Source organism: Podarcis pityusensis (assembly GCF_964106645.2).
Source record: "Podarcis pityusensis genome assembly, chromosome: 3".
Classification (NCBI taxonomy): domain Eukaryota; kingdom Metazoa; phylum Chordata; class Lepidosauria; order Squamata; family Lacertidae; genus Podarcis; species Podarcis pityusensis.
In genome coordinates, this window is record NC_138026.1 from 117,502,674 (window position 1) to 117,513,703 (window position 11,030).

Genomic DNA, 11,030 nt, shown 5'->3' on the forward strand with positions numbered 1-11,030 from the left:
TCAGTTTGGGTAGATTTTATGGAAGTCTATGCAAATTTATGGCATATGTTTTACAAAATAAAATTTTGATTTGTCTCTTCCACAGGTCTGCCAATAAATTTGGGGTATATAGTTTCTAATTAGTGGGGAAAATATTCTTGATGTAATATAGAGCCTTTTATTCTGGGTAGTCCTAGGGGCTCTGATGGCTTCAGTTCCAGGCTTTAGTTTCTCTATAACTAATAAGCCATGTGTGCCTCACTTCCTGCTGTTGTGTTTTGTGGACTGACACCCTCCACTCATGAGCAAATATCTGGATAAGCAGATTGACCATTTCTTCTTGTGAATGTAGCAAGGGTGGTAAACACCAGTGGCCAGTGGCAAGGGGTGGGGTGGGGGGTAGGAGTTGGGATGCCACAGCACCCAGAGCGTCACAGAGCCTCTCTTGTTCAAAGGGCTGTGGAGTTGTTCCTCTCTTTCATTCTATTGTGAATTAACTTCCTTCTCCCCACTTATGTTTGTTTCTCTCTTTGCACAGGATCTGCACAGTACCAGGAACCTAAGAATGCTATGCAATGCCATAGTGCCAAGGGTACTTGCTACCCTATACGTTGTCCCAATAATTATAAAAGGATTGGAAAGTGTATTTATAATTATTTCTGTTGCCAAAGGTAATTTCAGCTTACCAAAAGAGTATTACACCCTCCACTCATGAGCAAATATCTGGAGAAGCAGATCTACCATTTCTTCTTGTGAATGTAGAAAGGGTGGTAAACACCAGTGGCCAGTGGCAAGGGGTGGGGTGGGGGGTAGGAGTTGGGATGCCACAGCACCCAGAGCGTCACAGAGACACTCCTGCTCAAAGGGCTGTGGAGTTGTTCCTCTCTTTCATTCTATTGTGAATTAACTTCCTTCTCTCCACTTATGTTTGTTTCTCTCTTTGCACAGAATCTGCACAAGACGATGAACCTCAGAATCCTAGGCAATGCTTTAAAGCCAATGCTATTTGCTTCCCTCTAGGTTGTCCCAATAATTCTAAAAAGATTGGAAGGTGCATTCATAATTATTCCTGTTGCCAAAGGTAATTTCAGCTTACCAAAAGAGTATTACACCTCCTGCACTTCTCCCATTAGCCTCTGGATTGATCATTTTAAGTACCCAATGCAGAGTCTCTTAAATTGATCATCCTTTGCCTGCAAGCTCAAATGCTCCATTGCAAAAATAAAAATAAAAATACCTATGCCAGAATGAGCCAAGGGTGGCACATCCCATTTTGCCGCTTGATGCAAAATGGTAATTGCTGCTTTGCCATTCTGCCAGGACGGCTCCTAAGCCCATCTACCTGCTCCTCCTGCCATGGCCTGATCTGCCACTGACACACACCATACCCTGTTGGTTGCAGGCACAGAAGCGGCACTACCATTGTTGCCCATTTTAAGCAAGATGTGCCGGGTTCTTTCACCACAGGCAGAACCAGCGGGGCAGGAGGAGCACCAATGGGTTTGTTGTCTGAGGGGCTTCTGCGAACAGAAGCAGGGTCCTCACCTGCCTCATGGCTGGTCTAGCTGTCTTTGGCCCCTTTGCCCTGTGAGCTTATCAGATCTCCTTTGCCAAATCCCTAAACCACACCAGATGGGCACATTTAATTTGTTGTGCAGCTTCATCCATTGTTTATCTCAGTGCCTAAGGGATGTCTATTCTGCAGCTTTAACAGATGCTGGGCACTTACTCTGTGTGGTGTCCTGCCCTCCACCGTTTAAGATTACCTCAGTTTCACATGCCATACATTCCATGCAAATCTCCCACTTTCAACTCCAAGCAGATTCATTATTATTTTATCTTTTAAAGAAAGAACCTGAGGCAGTAGACTTTTGTCTTGGGTCCTGGCAGAGAAATTAGCAACTGGACTGAAGGAATCCCAGGGTGCCAGTATCTCTCGTGTTTCTCAAAACATTGTCACAAAATTGTGAGCAAGCTTCCTGTTGACCCTGAACTCTTCCTCAGGGCCACAAAGAGAACAAATCCCTGCCGTGCATAACATCCAGTCTGCAGGAGAATATTGGAGACCTTGAAAGCTCCCTCACTATTCTGTGACATATTTAATTGTACCTAAAAAAGAAAGTCCCCCAAGGGTAAGGATGGGCAAGAGATTGGATTCAATTCTCATTGAAAGGTGAATCTATGTAATTCATAGTTACTGGAAATGAAAAACTGAAACAGACCTATCCCTACCCAATGGCTTATTATCATGAAATCTTCCTTGTGGTCCAACATGCCTTGCTTTGTGTTTTTGTGTCTCAAACATGGTCACTTTGCTATGAAACGGAGTTAACTGTTGTCTTTTTGTTGCTGGTTTCTATGTTTTAGACGGGAGGAGTGATAGATGCCTTTGAAAAGTGGGAGATGCTCCCTCTCTTTGAGAGCCGCTGGATCCCGCTTGATCCCCAGCTAGGGACTTCTTCTCCAAAGCATCCAGATTGAAAAAGCAACATTTTCAAGGCTTACATGAGCTTGTGCCTTGCACTAAAAGCAGATCCAAAAGCCTTTTCCCCTCTGTTTTTCATTTCTAAGTATGAGTGTATTGCTAGTGAAGCCAAAATGGCACCTTACATCCATGAGGCGGAGGTTTCAGCAGGCATGGTTGTGCAGAGGCCTAAGACGTCATTACAAAGGAAAACTAAAAGGGGGTGAGGATCTCTCAAAACAGTCTAGCGAGTAGGACTGGACCACAATGTGGAAAATGAAGAGTGACAAAATATGGAGGGTGGAATGAGAGGGAGAAGAAATTCTGTTCAGTTTTCCTTTAAATGGTAACCAAACTGAGTTGCACTCTTTGAAAAAGTATGCCAGTTGAAATATAGTCATCCTTCCAAATTCACAGGTCTTTGCATTTTGGGGTTATTAAACTGACCAGACCAGATCTGGAAGTTTCCTCTTATAGATTCTAGGCCCCTCCAGCCACAGAATTACAGGATGGGAAGTAGCCCAGGCTTTTACAGAAACTAGCTCCACAAAGCCCACTCATTACAGTATATTAGGCATAATTGCGTGCACATGTACCTACCAGGAAGAATTCTTCATCCTAGGATCCCATGGCTTCCAGTCGGGTGAGATAAGAGAATGCACATCCATTCCTCTCTATGGCAACAGAGCTCACTCTTTTAAGATGTAAATGGTGGGTACTTAGCTGAATGGCTATACATATAACTTAATCCGTTCCGGAAGTCCGTTCCAAAACCAAAACGTTCCAAAACTAAGGTGCGCTTTCCCATAGAAATGAATGCAAAATGGATCAATCCATTCCAGACTTTTAAAAGCAACCCCTAAAACATCAATTTAACATGAATTTTACTATCTAATGAGAGCATTGTTTCATAAAGTGAAAACAATCAACAATGTACTGCTAACCCACAATCAATCAATCAGTAGCTGAACTGTGTTCCAAACAGTCAGAAAAACAATTCCAAAAAAGTGCCTCAAAAACAAAAAGGCAAAATAAATAGGAAAAAAAGACAGTCCTCAGCATAACACTCGTAATGCAAGCGTAACACTCAAAATGGAGCAAAACTCCAAGAGAGAGAAGTGTGAGGAGGAGCAGGAAGATGTAAAACAGGATGAAAGCTAAGGTGTATCAGCCTAAACAACAAAGAGATTCAGAGGTCCTCTGAGAGGGGAGGAACCACACCACTCTAAGGGTGAATCAACAAACAGGGGGAGAAATGTCGGGAAATCTACTGTTGAGACGTGGAACTGTCATTTTTCCAACTTGGCATACAGCCAGTGTAGCCTTATTGGAGGTCACCGACTGGGTCTGCGTTGCTCCGGGACAGGAGGAAGGAAGTCAAATGACACCGAGTTGGTTCAAAGAAAGAGTTTATTCAGCTCTCTGGATAGCAGAAGGCACTTGCTTGATCAGGTCCACAGCAAGTCCAAAGAAATGACAAGTTTCATGCAGTGTATATATATCCTCCAGGCATCCTCTCCCCCTTCCCCAGCCACGTCAACTTGTATACGCAGGTAGACATCACATATGTTCCTGCTCTGGTACTCTCAACCATAAAAGGATCTTCCTCTTCCTACTCTTGTCTGGGAAGATGTCATAATCTCCGGGAACACGCTTTTGGTGTTTTTCCCGGACGTTGGTCTTGCGCGTATTTTGTGGTCAGCACATAAGATAAAGTTCTGACGTGTTTTCTTTGTTCCCTTAGAGAGCCAAGGCCATCCCTTGCCGTGACTGATAAAGGAGAGAGCTTGTTTATGTTTTTGCTCAACAGCTCAAGTTTTACGCACTTAAAAGTGCTCTCTTTTGAAAGAACAAAAAGGGGGGGCGGGTTTGAGTCAGTTTTAAACTTACTACACAGAAACCCATTCCTTCATTCCCTCCTCTTCTTTTGGACAGCCTTACGGCTCATCCCAAGGCACTGGCTGGTATTCTCATGTCAGTGTTATAATCTGGGGCCGAATCATTTGTGACATCATTTTACGCATCATATTTTGCAAGCATTGCATTTAAGCAGGGTATACAGGAGTGTCGGAGCCAGCCGTTACAAGTGGCGCAGTTTAGCATAAAATAAAGACACAGAGAGCCAGCAATATTTTCAGGATGGTATGAGCAGCTCCTTTCGAACTTCTCTCTCCTCCCGTAGCTTTTTTTATTATCCTTTGTCTCTCTCCAGCCGCATGGCCGTTTGCCAGTGTCTCACGTTACCTCATCCGGTCAAGGCTTTTATTACACCCATCACCATATAGGGTCATCACTGCCCAGAGGAAACACAACTCCATTTAAGGTCAATACATTCCAATACATTGTAAAGCTCAGAGTGCTGGTCAGCCGAGGTCAGGGGGCACCCTGCAATATTACAAGCCTTTGCCGTGGCTTTATGACTCCCACATGCCCTCTTTCTTTATTTTATTAATCAGAGTCATATATGTCAGTACCAATACGGTTATATCGAGCGCGATAAGCGACTCTTGTGACACCGGAAGCGGGCCGCGGACTGGAGAACCATGCAGTACATATAGAAATTAAAGAAGGAATACATTGTATACAGCAACACAAAATAACGCAAATAACTACTATAATGATCACTAAAATCAATAAATGTCGAAGCCAACTTCCATCCGGAAGCCAAGAATATAACCATGCCCATGGATCAACGGAAGGCGGAGGAGCAAACGGATTGTGAGCTACCATGGTTTCCATATGATCAATCGTCGCAGATATGCTGACATTATTATCAGGAATAAACATACAACAATGAGAATGAACAAGTGCACAAACTCCTCCTTTTGAGGCTAAAATCACATCCAAAGTATAACGATTCTGTAAAAACACCGCTCTCATTGCAGACACCTCCTGGTTGAGATTCTTCAAAGCCTTTATGGTATCATTGAATAATCCTTCAGTCCAATTTGCTAGCCGATGGAGGTCCCTATAGTTCATTGCTGCGCCCACTGAGGGCAGCAAGGCCCGAGAGATCTGGGTACCGATATATTGGTTTAAAGGCGAATTAACCTCCCGACGATTTCGTAGTCTAAGAGAAGATGGTAACTTATCAACCTTATACAACAATGGAACCACGAGACCCAATGTACATGTGCCTGTGAGGTTTTGAGGAATGGCTTTGTATGCTTTTTCGCCACAAAGCAACCATAACTCTCTTTGGAGTAAATAGCTGATATTACTACTCTGTTGGGACCAATTAAAGGCTGCAGTAAATAAGGAACTGATACGAAATTGCTCATCCGTGGCATTTGCTAAGCCAGGGATAGAAGAATTCAGACTCCAATTTGCATGGTAGGATTCTTTCCTAGTTTTTAGCCATGCACTGGTATCGCTTCTATAGCACTGAGATTGGTCACTGTATGTTCCTGTAAGAGAACAAGAGCTATTAAAAGTGAAATTCAATGTATATTGACAGTTTGGATATATGCCCCATGATTCTTTCCCCTCTTTAATTTGAAAACAAATAGGGGCAGGCTCATGGAGGGTCAATTGTACTGAAGGCCAAAAAGTTTGCTTAGGGGATATAATATTAGTAAATTGAAAGGATCCATTGACAGGCACACGATGAAGCATTATGCCGGAATGACTGGAATACACACCCAACATTTAGAAGCATGCAATAAACTGGCAAACATAATCATATCTTGTACAAAAATATTATCCCTCCATATCTTATGATAATTTTCTCCCCTAAAAGTCTTATTCAACAACGCTGTTCTTCTAGTTCGAAAGTGGCTGAACCGTGGATACTGCCAGCCAGAGTAGGATTCTGGCGACAGCTGCTTGCCAGCCGATAAGGTGAAATATGGTGGTTTCTACTGGACAGGGTCGTCTGCTTCTCTTCCTTGTATAACAGTGCAGCAAAGGATGGCAAGGCAAATGGTTAGGAAGGCAAACACTGCCAGATGCAGCTCGTGTGCAGCACCTCAAGGTGGTGCATGCGGAAAGGTTTCAATGCTTCACCCACAAAATGTTGACAAAGTGTAGGGGAGTTCCGCATGCCTTGAGGCAGGACAACCCACTGATATCACTGGGTGGGCTGCGAATTGTTATATACTGGCAATGTAAAAGCAAACAGTTCCCTGTCTGCTGGAGTCAGTGGGATGAAGATGGTTCAATGTGGCCAAAAGTCAATTGTTCAGAAATAAGCTGGTCAGAGATAGCTGGTGCCGCTACTGCGGATTTTTCTTTTGGTAGAGGCCACTGTTCTACCCCCACTGGGGTATCGGTGATCCTGGTTTGCCACACTGGAAACAAGTTGTATCGGTGGCTGCAGGCTGGTTTTCATTTAGCGCTGCTGCCAGCAGATGAGCCTTGTGGGTGGCTGTACCTACAGACTGACAAATGCGAAGCATGGCTGCTGTGTCTGTGGCAGGATTGTGTATTATCGGTCGTAACGCAACCTTACAATCCTCATTGGCATTTTCAAAGGCCAGTTGTTTGATAATTATTTGTTTGGCTTCAGGATTTTCAATTTGGCGACTCACTGCTGTAAGCAGTCTATCCATAAAGGAAGAATATGATTCTCTTGCCTCTTGCCTGATTGAACTCCACCTTGATTGAATACTGGGTTCTGGGATTTTTCTCATTGCTTGTTTAGCAGCAAGAGCAGTGTCCCTCAATAAGAATTGCAGCAGTGTGGCTTGCACTGAAGCTTGAACGAAGGGACCACGCCCCATCATGGCATCTATGACATCTGCGAGGGTAACATTTGGATTATTTCCTCTGACTTGTTGTAACAAGGCTGGAGCATAAGCACGGCAGGCAGTTTCCCATTCGTGGGCAAACAAAACACCAGCTGATGGGCCAAACACAACACTGTATGGGCCAAAAGCTTGATGTCCTCTGGAACCAAGAGCTGGGCTAATGTGGCTTCTAAAAGCGCCTGCGTATATGGGGCTTGGAGTCCATTGTCCTTTACTGACTGTTGCAGCTCTTTCAAAGTCTTAAAGTCAAAAGGTTGGTGTTGGGCTTGGGTGCCTGCCGGGGCACCAGCAGGGGGCACAATAACAGGGAATGCCATAGTATCCTGAATTAAGGAACAGGCAAGGACTGCACGTTGAAAAGGGGTAGCTGGTTCTGCCGCTGAAAGATTAGGATCATTGCCAGCCAGACCACGGTATTTTTGCAGGATTGGGTCCTCTGGTGAGGAACTGTAGTCCGGAGGTTTGGGGTCTGGGGCTGCTGCTGGCAAGGCGAGTGCTGGAACAGATGGCAGCACAGCAGGCTGAATTAAAGAAGCTGAAGGTTGTGTTGGCAATGCAGCCATGGAGATATTTTTTGGTGATAAAGAGCCCATGGTGTAACGAACCTTGCACCATGCATTTAGAATCCGAAGACCGATGCTGGGGTGCCCATGAAAATGTGCCTCAATCTTGCCCCAAAGTTTTAATTCCCAAGTCCCATCTGCAGGAAACCAGGGGGAATGCTCTTCGACGGCCAGAATGAGCTGTATCAAATCACCCTCCGGAACTTCCAATTTGTTGGAGGAGAGGAGAAATTTTAAGTCTTTTAAAAATTTCTGTTGGGGAGTAGACAAAGAGCTGCCCATTTTTCTAAAATCAAGATAGAAAAAAGAGATTGAACTCACCGGGATCTTTTTAAGATGATTAGCGCTTGCAACCCTTGCCGGGCGTGGTGAGCCGATGATATCCTTTACGTGAATCGAAAAACCTCACACGGTTTTCTTTTAAAAGCCTCAGACGTTTTCTTTTATTCAGCCTCACACGGGGCACCACTTGTCGGAGCCAGCCGTTACAAGTGGCGCAGTTTAGCATAAAATAAAGACAGAGAGCCAGCAATATTTTCAGGATGGTATGAGCAGCTCCTTTCGAACTTCTCTCTCCTCCCGTAGATTTTTTTATTATCCTTTGTCTCTCTCCAGCCGCATGGCCGTTTGCCAATGTCTCACGTTACCTCATCCTGTCAAGGCTTTTATTACACCCATCACCATATAGGGTCATCACTGCCCAGAGGAAACACAACTCCATTTAAGGTCAAAACATTCCAATACATTGTAAAGCTCAGAGTGCTGGTCAGCCGAGGTCAGGGGGCACCCTGCAATATTACAAGCCTTTGCCGTGGCTTTATGACTCCCACACAGGAGCAGAAAAGAAGCAAGATTAGTCCATTAACATCATTACAAGTCCTCTAAGCCACTCAGTCAACCAAGACATGTCCCATCCGTTCCAGGTAGAGACAGGAACATGGGTTACTTTCTTTCTTTCTGTTGCCAGGTGTCGAATAGCTACACCATGGTCAGAGATGTTAAAGCAACAGGCTCCTTCTGTCAAATTTAACGCAGCACAAAATCTGGCGGAACCCAAAATCGGGCCAGCCTAACCTCTCTGTGGAATACGTTTTTAAAAATAATATTTAGATTTGTCTCTTCCACAAGTCTCTCAAGAAATTTGGCGCATGTAGCGTCTAATTAGTGGGAAAGGTTTTTTGATGCAATAAAGAGCCTTTTTTCTGGGTAGTCCTTGAGTCTCTCATGAGTACAATTACAGGCTTTAGTTTCTCTATAACTCATAAGCCATGCAGGCCTCACTTCTTGTATGAGAAGGAGGTGTCAGCAGGCATGGTTGTGCAGAGGCATAAAACATCCCCCCTCCACCTTGTTTAGATAGCTCAGGATCTAAGATAGCTCCCATATATTCCATGCAAAGTGTCCCACTTCCAGTTCCAAGCACCTTGGGCATGAAATTACCAGGACTGGACCTGAACCTGTTGCCCTTTGGATGTTTCTGATCAGGAGATGCCATCACCCCCCAATCTACAGCCATACTGACAGCGACTCCAGGGGGTTTTAAACAGAAGAGTCAAGCAGCTTCAGAAACAGGGTTGGGAAGGAGAAAGGGGGATTTGTCATCTTCTAGGGTGGAAAGGAGAAAGGGAAGGACAGGCTGGCCAATTATTATGGGGTGCAGAGTGGGAAATGGCAGGTGGAGGAAGCAGAGAAGAAGAGCCCCTCCAGGTCTGAATTGTTTTTTAAGTTGTCTTGAGTCCTGTTTGAAAAAGGTGTCTGAGAAATATGGTGGTGGTGAGTTAGGAAAAGGAGGAGGAGGAGGAGGAGACATGTGAAAATTTCCCTTCCTTCAAGTAAGCTGAAGAGTCCATCAATTCACCTTTGAAATCTCCTTGCCCTGCATGTGCCCACTCAACCTCTTCAATTGGTCGACTTGGATTATTTTTTTTAAGAACTGTTTGATGCTATTATGACTACAACTAATAATAATTTTGGGATATGAGCCTGTGAAAATGCTCTTCCTTCAGGTAACTGCAAGGATCCAGCAATCTGGTGGGGACAGGTGAAGCGTGAGTTATTTACCTGAGGGATAAATCCCCTGGGCATTGTCTCCTCCTCATAAAATTTTCATTTGATCCAAGCTATTTCATTCTGAAACATGACTGCGGCAGATCTGGATGTTAAAATCCCCTAGGACAACCAAACTAGGTGTCTCCAGGAAGCAGCTCAGGCAGGGAATCCTTGGTGCAGCGGGGAGCTCAGTACACCAAAAGGAATCCTGTACTGCCCCTATTGCACAACTCCCAGAACATGAACTCAGAAAACTGGGTCTTCACAATAGGACGCCTGGTGCAGACTAACGACTTCCTAAAAATCCTGGGGAAGCCAGGAGCAGCAAAGAGAGAACTGCCAAGCATAGGTGAAGGATCTTCATGGTACAGGATGAGTTGACGTGGCAAAGCTGAATGCCAGCTTTTAAGCCAAATGGAGCCCCAAAGGTTGCCAAGAGAAGGCAGGGAGAGAGAGGGAGATAACATTTCAGTCAGGAGCAGCAACGTTCTAAGATTTCATCAGCTACATACTCAGAGTCCTGGTGGACTGTTTTGATAACATTTTGATTTATTCAGAGAATCAAGAACAGCATATACATCCTATGAAAGATGTGCTTCAGAGGTTGAAAAAATGTGCTTCAGAGTTGAAAAAATAACAGTTCCACTTCTCAACAGTAGATTTCCCGACATTTCTCCCCCTGTGTGTAGATTCACCCTTAGAGTGGTGTAGTTCCTCCACTCTCAGCGGACCTCTGAATCTCTTTGTTGTTTAGGCTGATACACCTTAGCTTTCACCCTGTTTTACATCTTCCTGCTCCTCCTCACACTTCTCTCTCTTGGACTTTAGGATTAGAAGTCACCTCCAAACTCTACGCTAGGAGATCAAAGGAGAAACAGGCCAGCCACAGCACAGATGGGCAAGAGAGGCCAGCAGGCTGTGGCCTTCAGGGCAGGACACAAGGGGGAAGAGTTGGGGACACTGAATTATAGTTGTGATTCTTGGAAGAAGAGAAACAGATGGAGTCTCCCCATTGCTTTCTCCATATAGGGTCCCTTGCTGTTCTCAAGAAATCCTCCCAAATTCCTTCCATGAAAATAGGGACATCCTGTTTTATTATGAATAATAATTTTACTACAGTGGTACCTCCAGTTACAAACGCCTCAGGTTAGAAACATTTCTGGTTACAAACTTCGCTAACCTGGAAGAGTTACCACGAGTTGAGAACTTTGCCCTGGGATGAGAACG

General features: G+C 44.5%; 1 long non-coding RNA gene across 4 annotated transcripts in view; it reads left to right on the forward strand.

Moving 5' to 3' along the window:
* The window catches only part of LOC308474697, a 77,585-nt gene that overhangs the window by 8,373 nt on the left and 58,182 nt on the right, over window positions 1-11,030 (forward strand). Inside the window, exons 2-4 of one of the 4 annotated variants that reach the window (XR_013984861.1) lie at window positions 518-650; window positions 928-1,060; window positions 2,347-2,523. This is a non-coding gene — a long non-coding RNA (uncharacterized lncRNA). Of the gene's footprint in view, window positions 1-517; window positions 651-927; window positions 1,061-2,346; window positions 2,524-11,030 lie in introns of those variants that run through there. The other 3 variants (XR_013984862.1, XR_013984863.1, XR_013984860.1) reach the window with 3 other exon arrangements.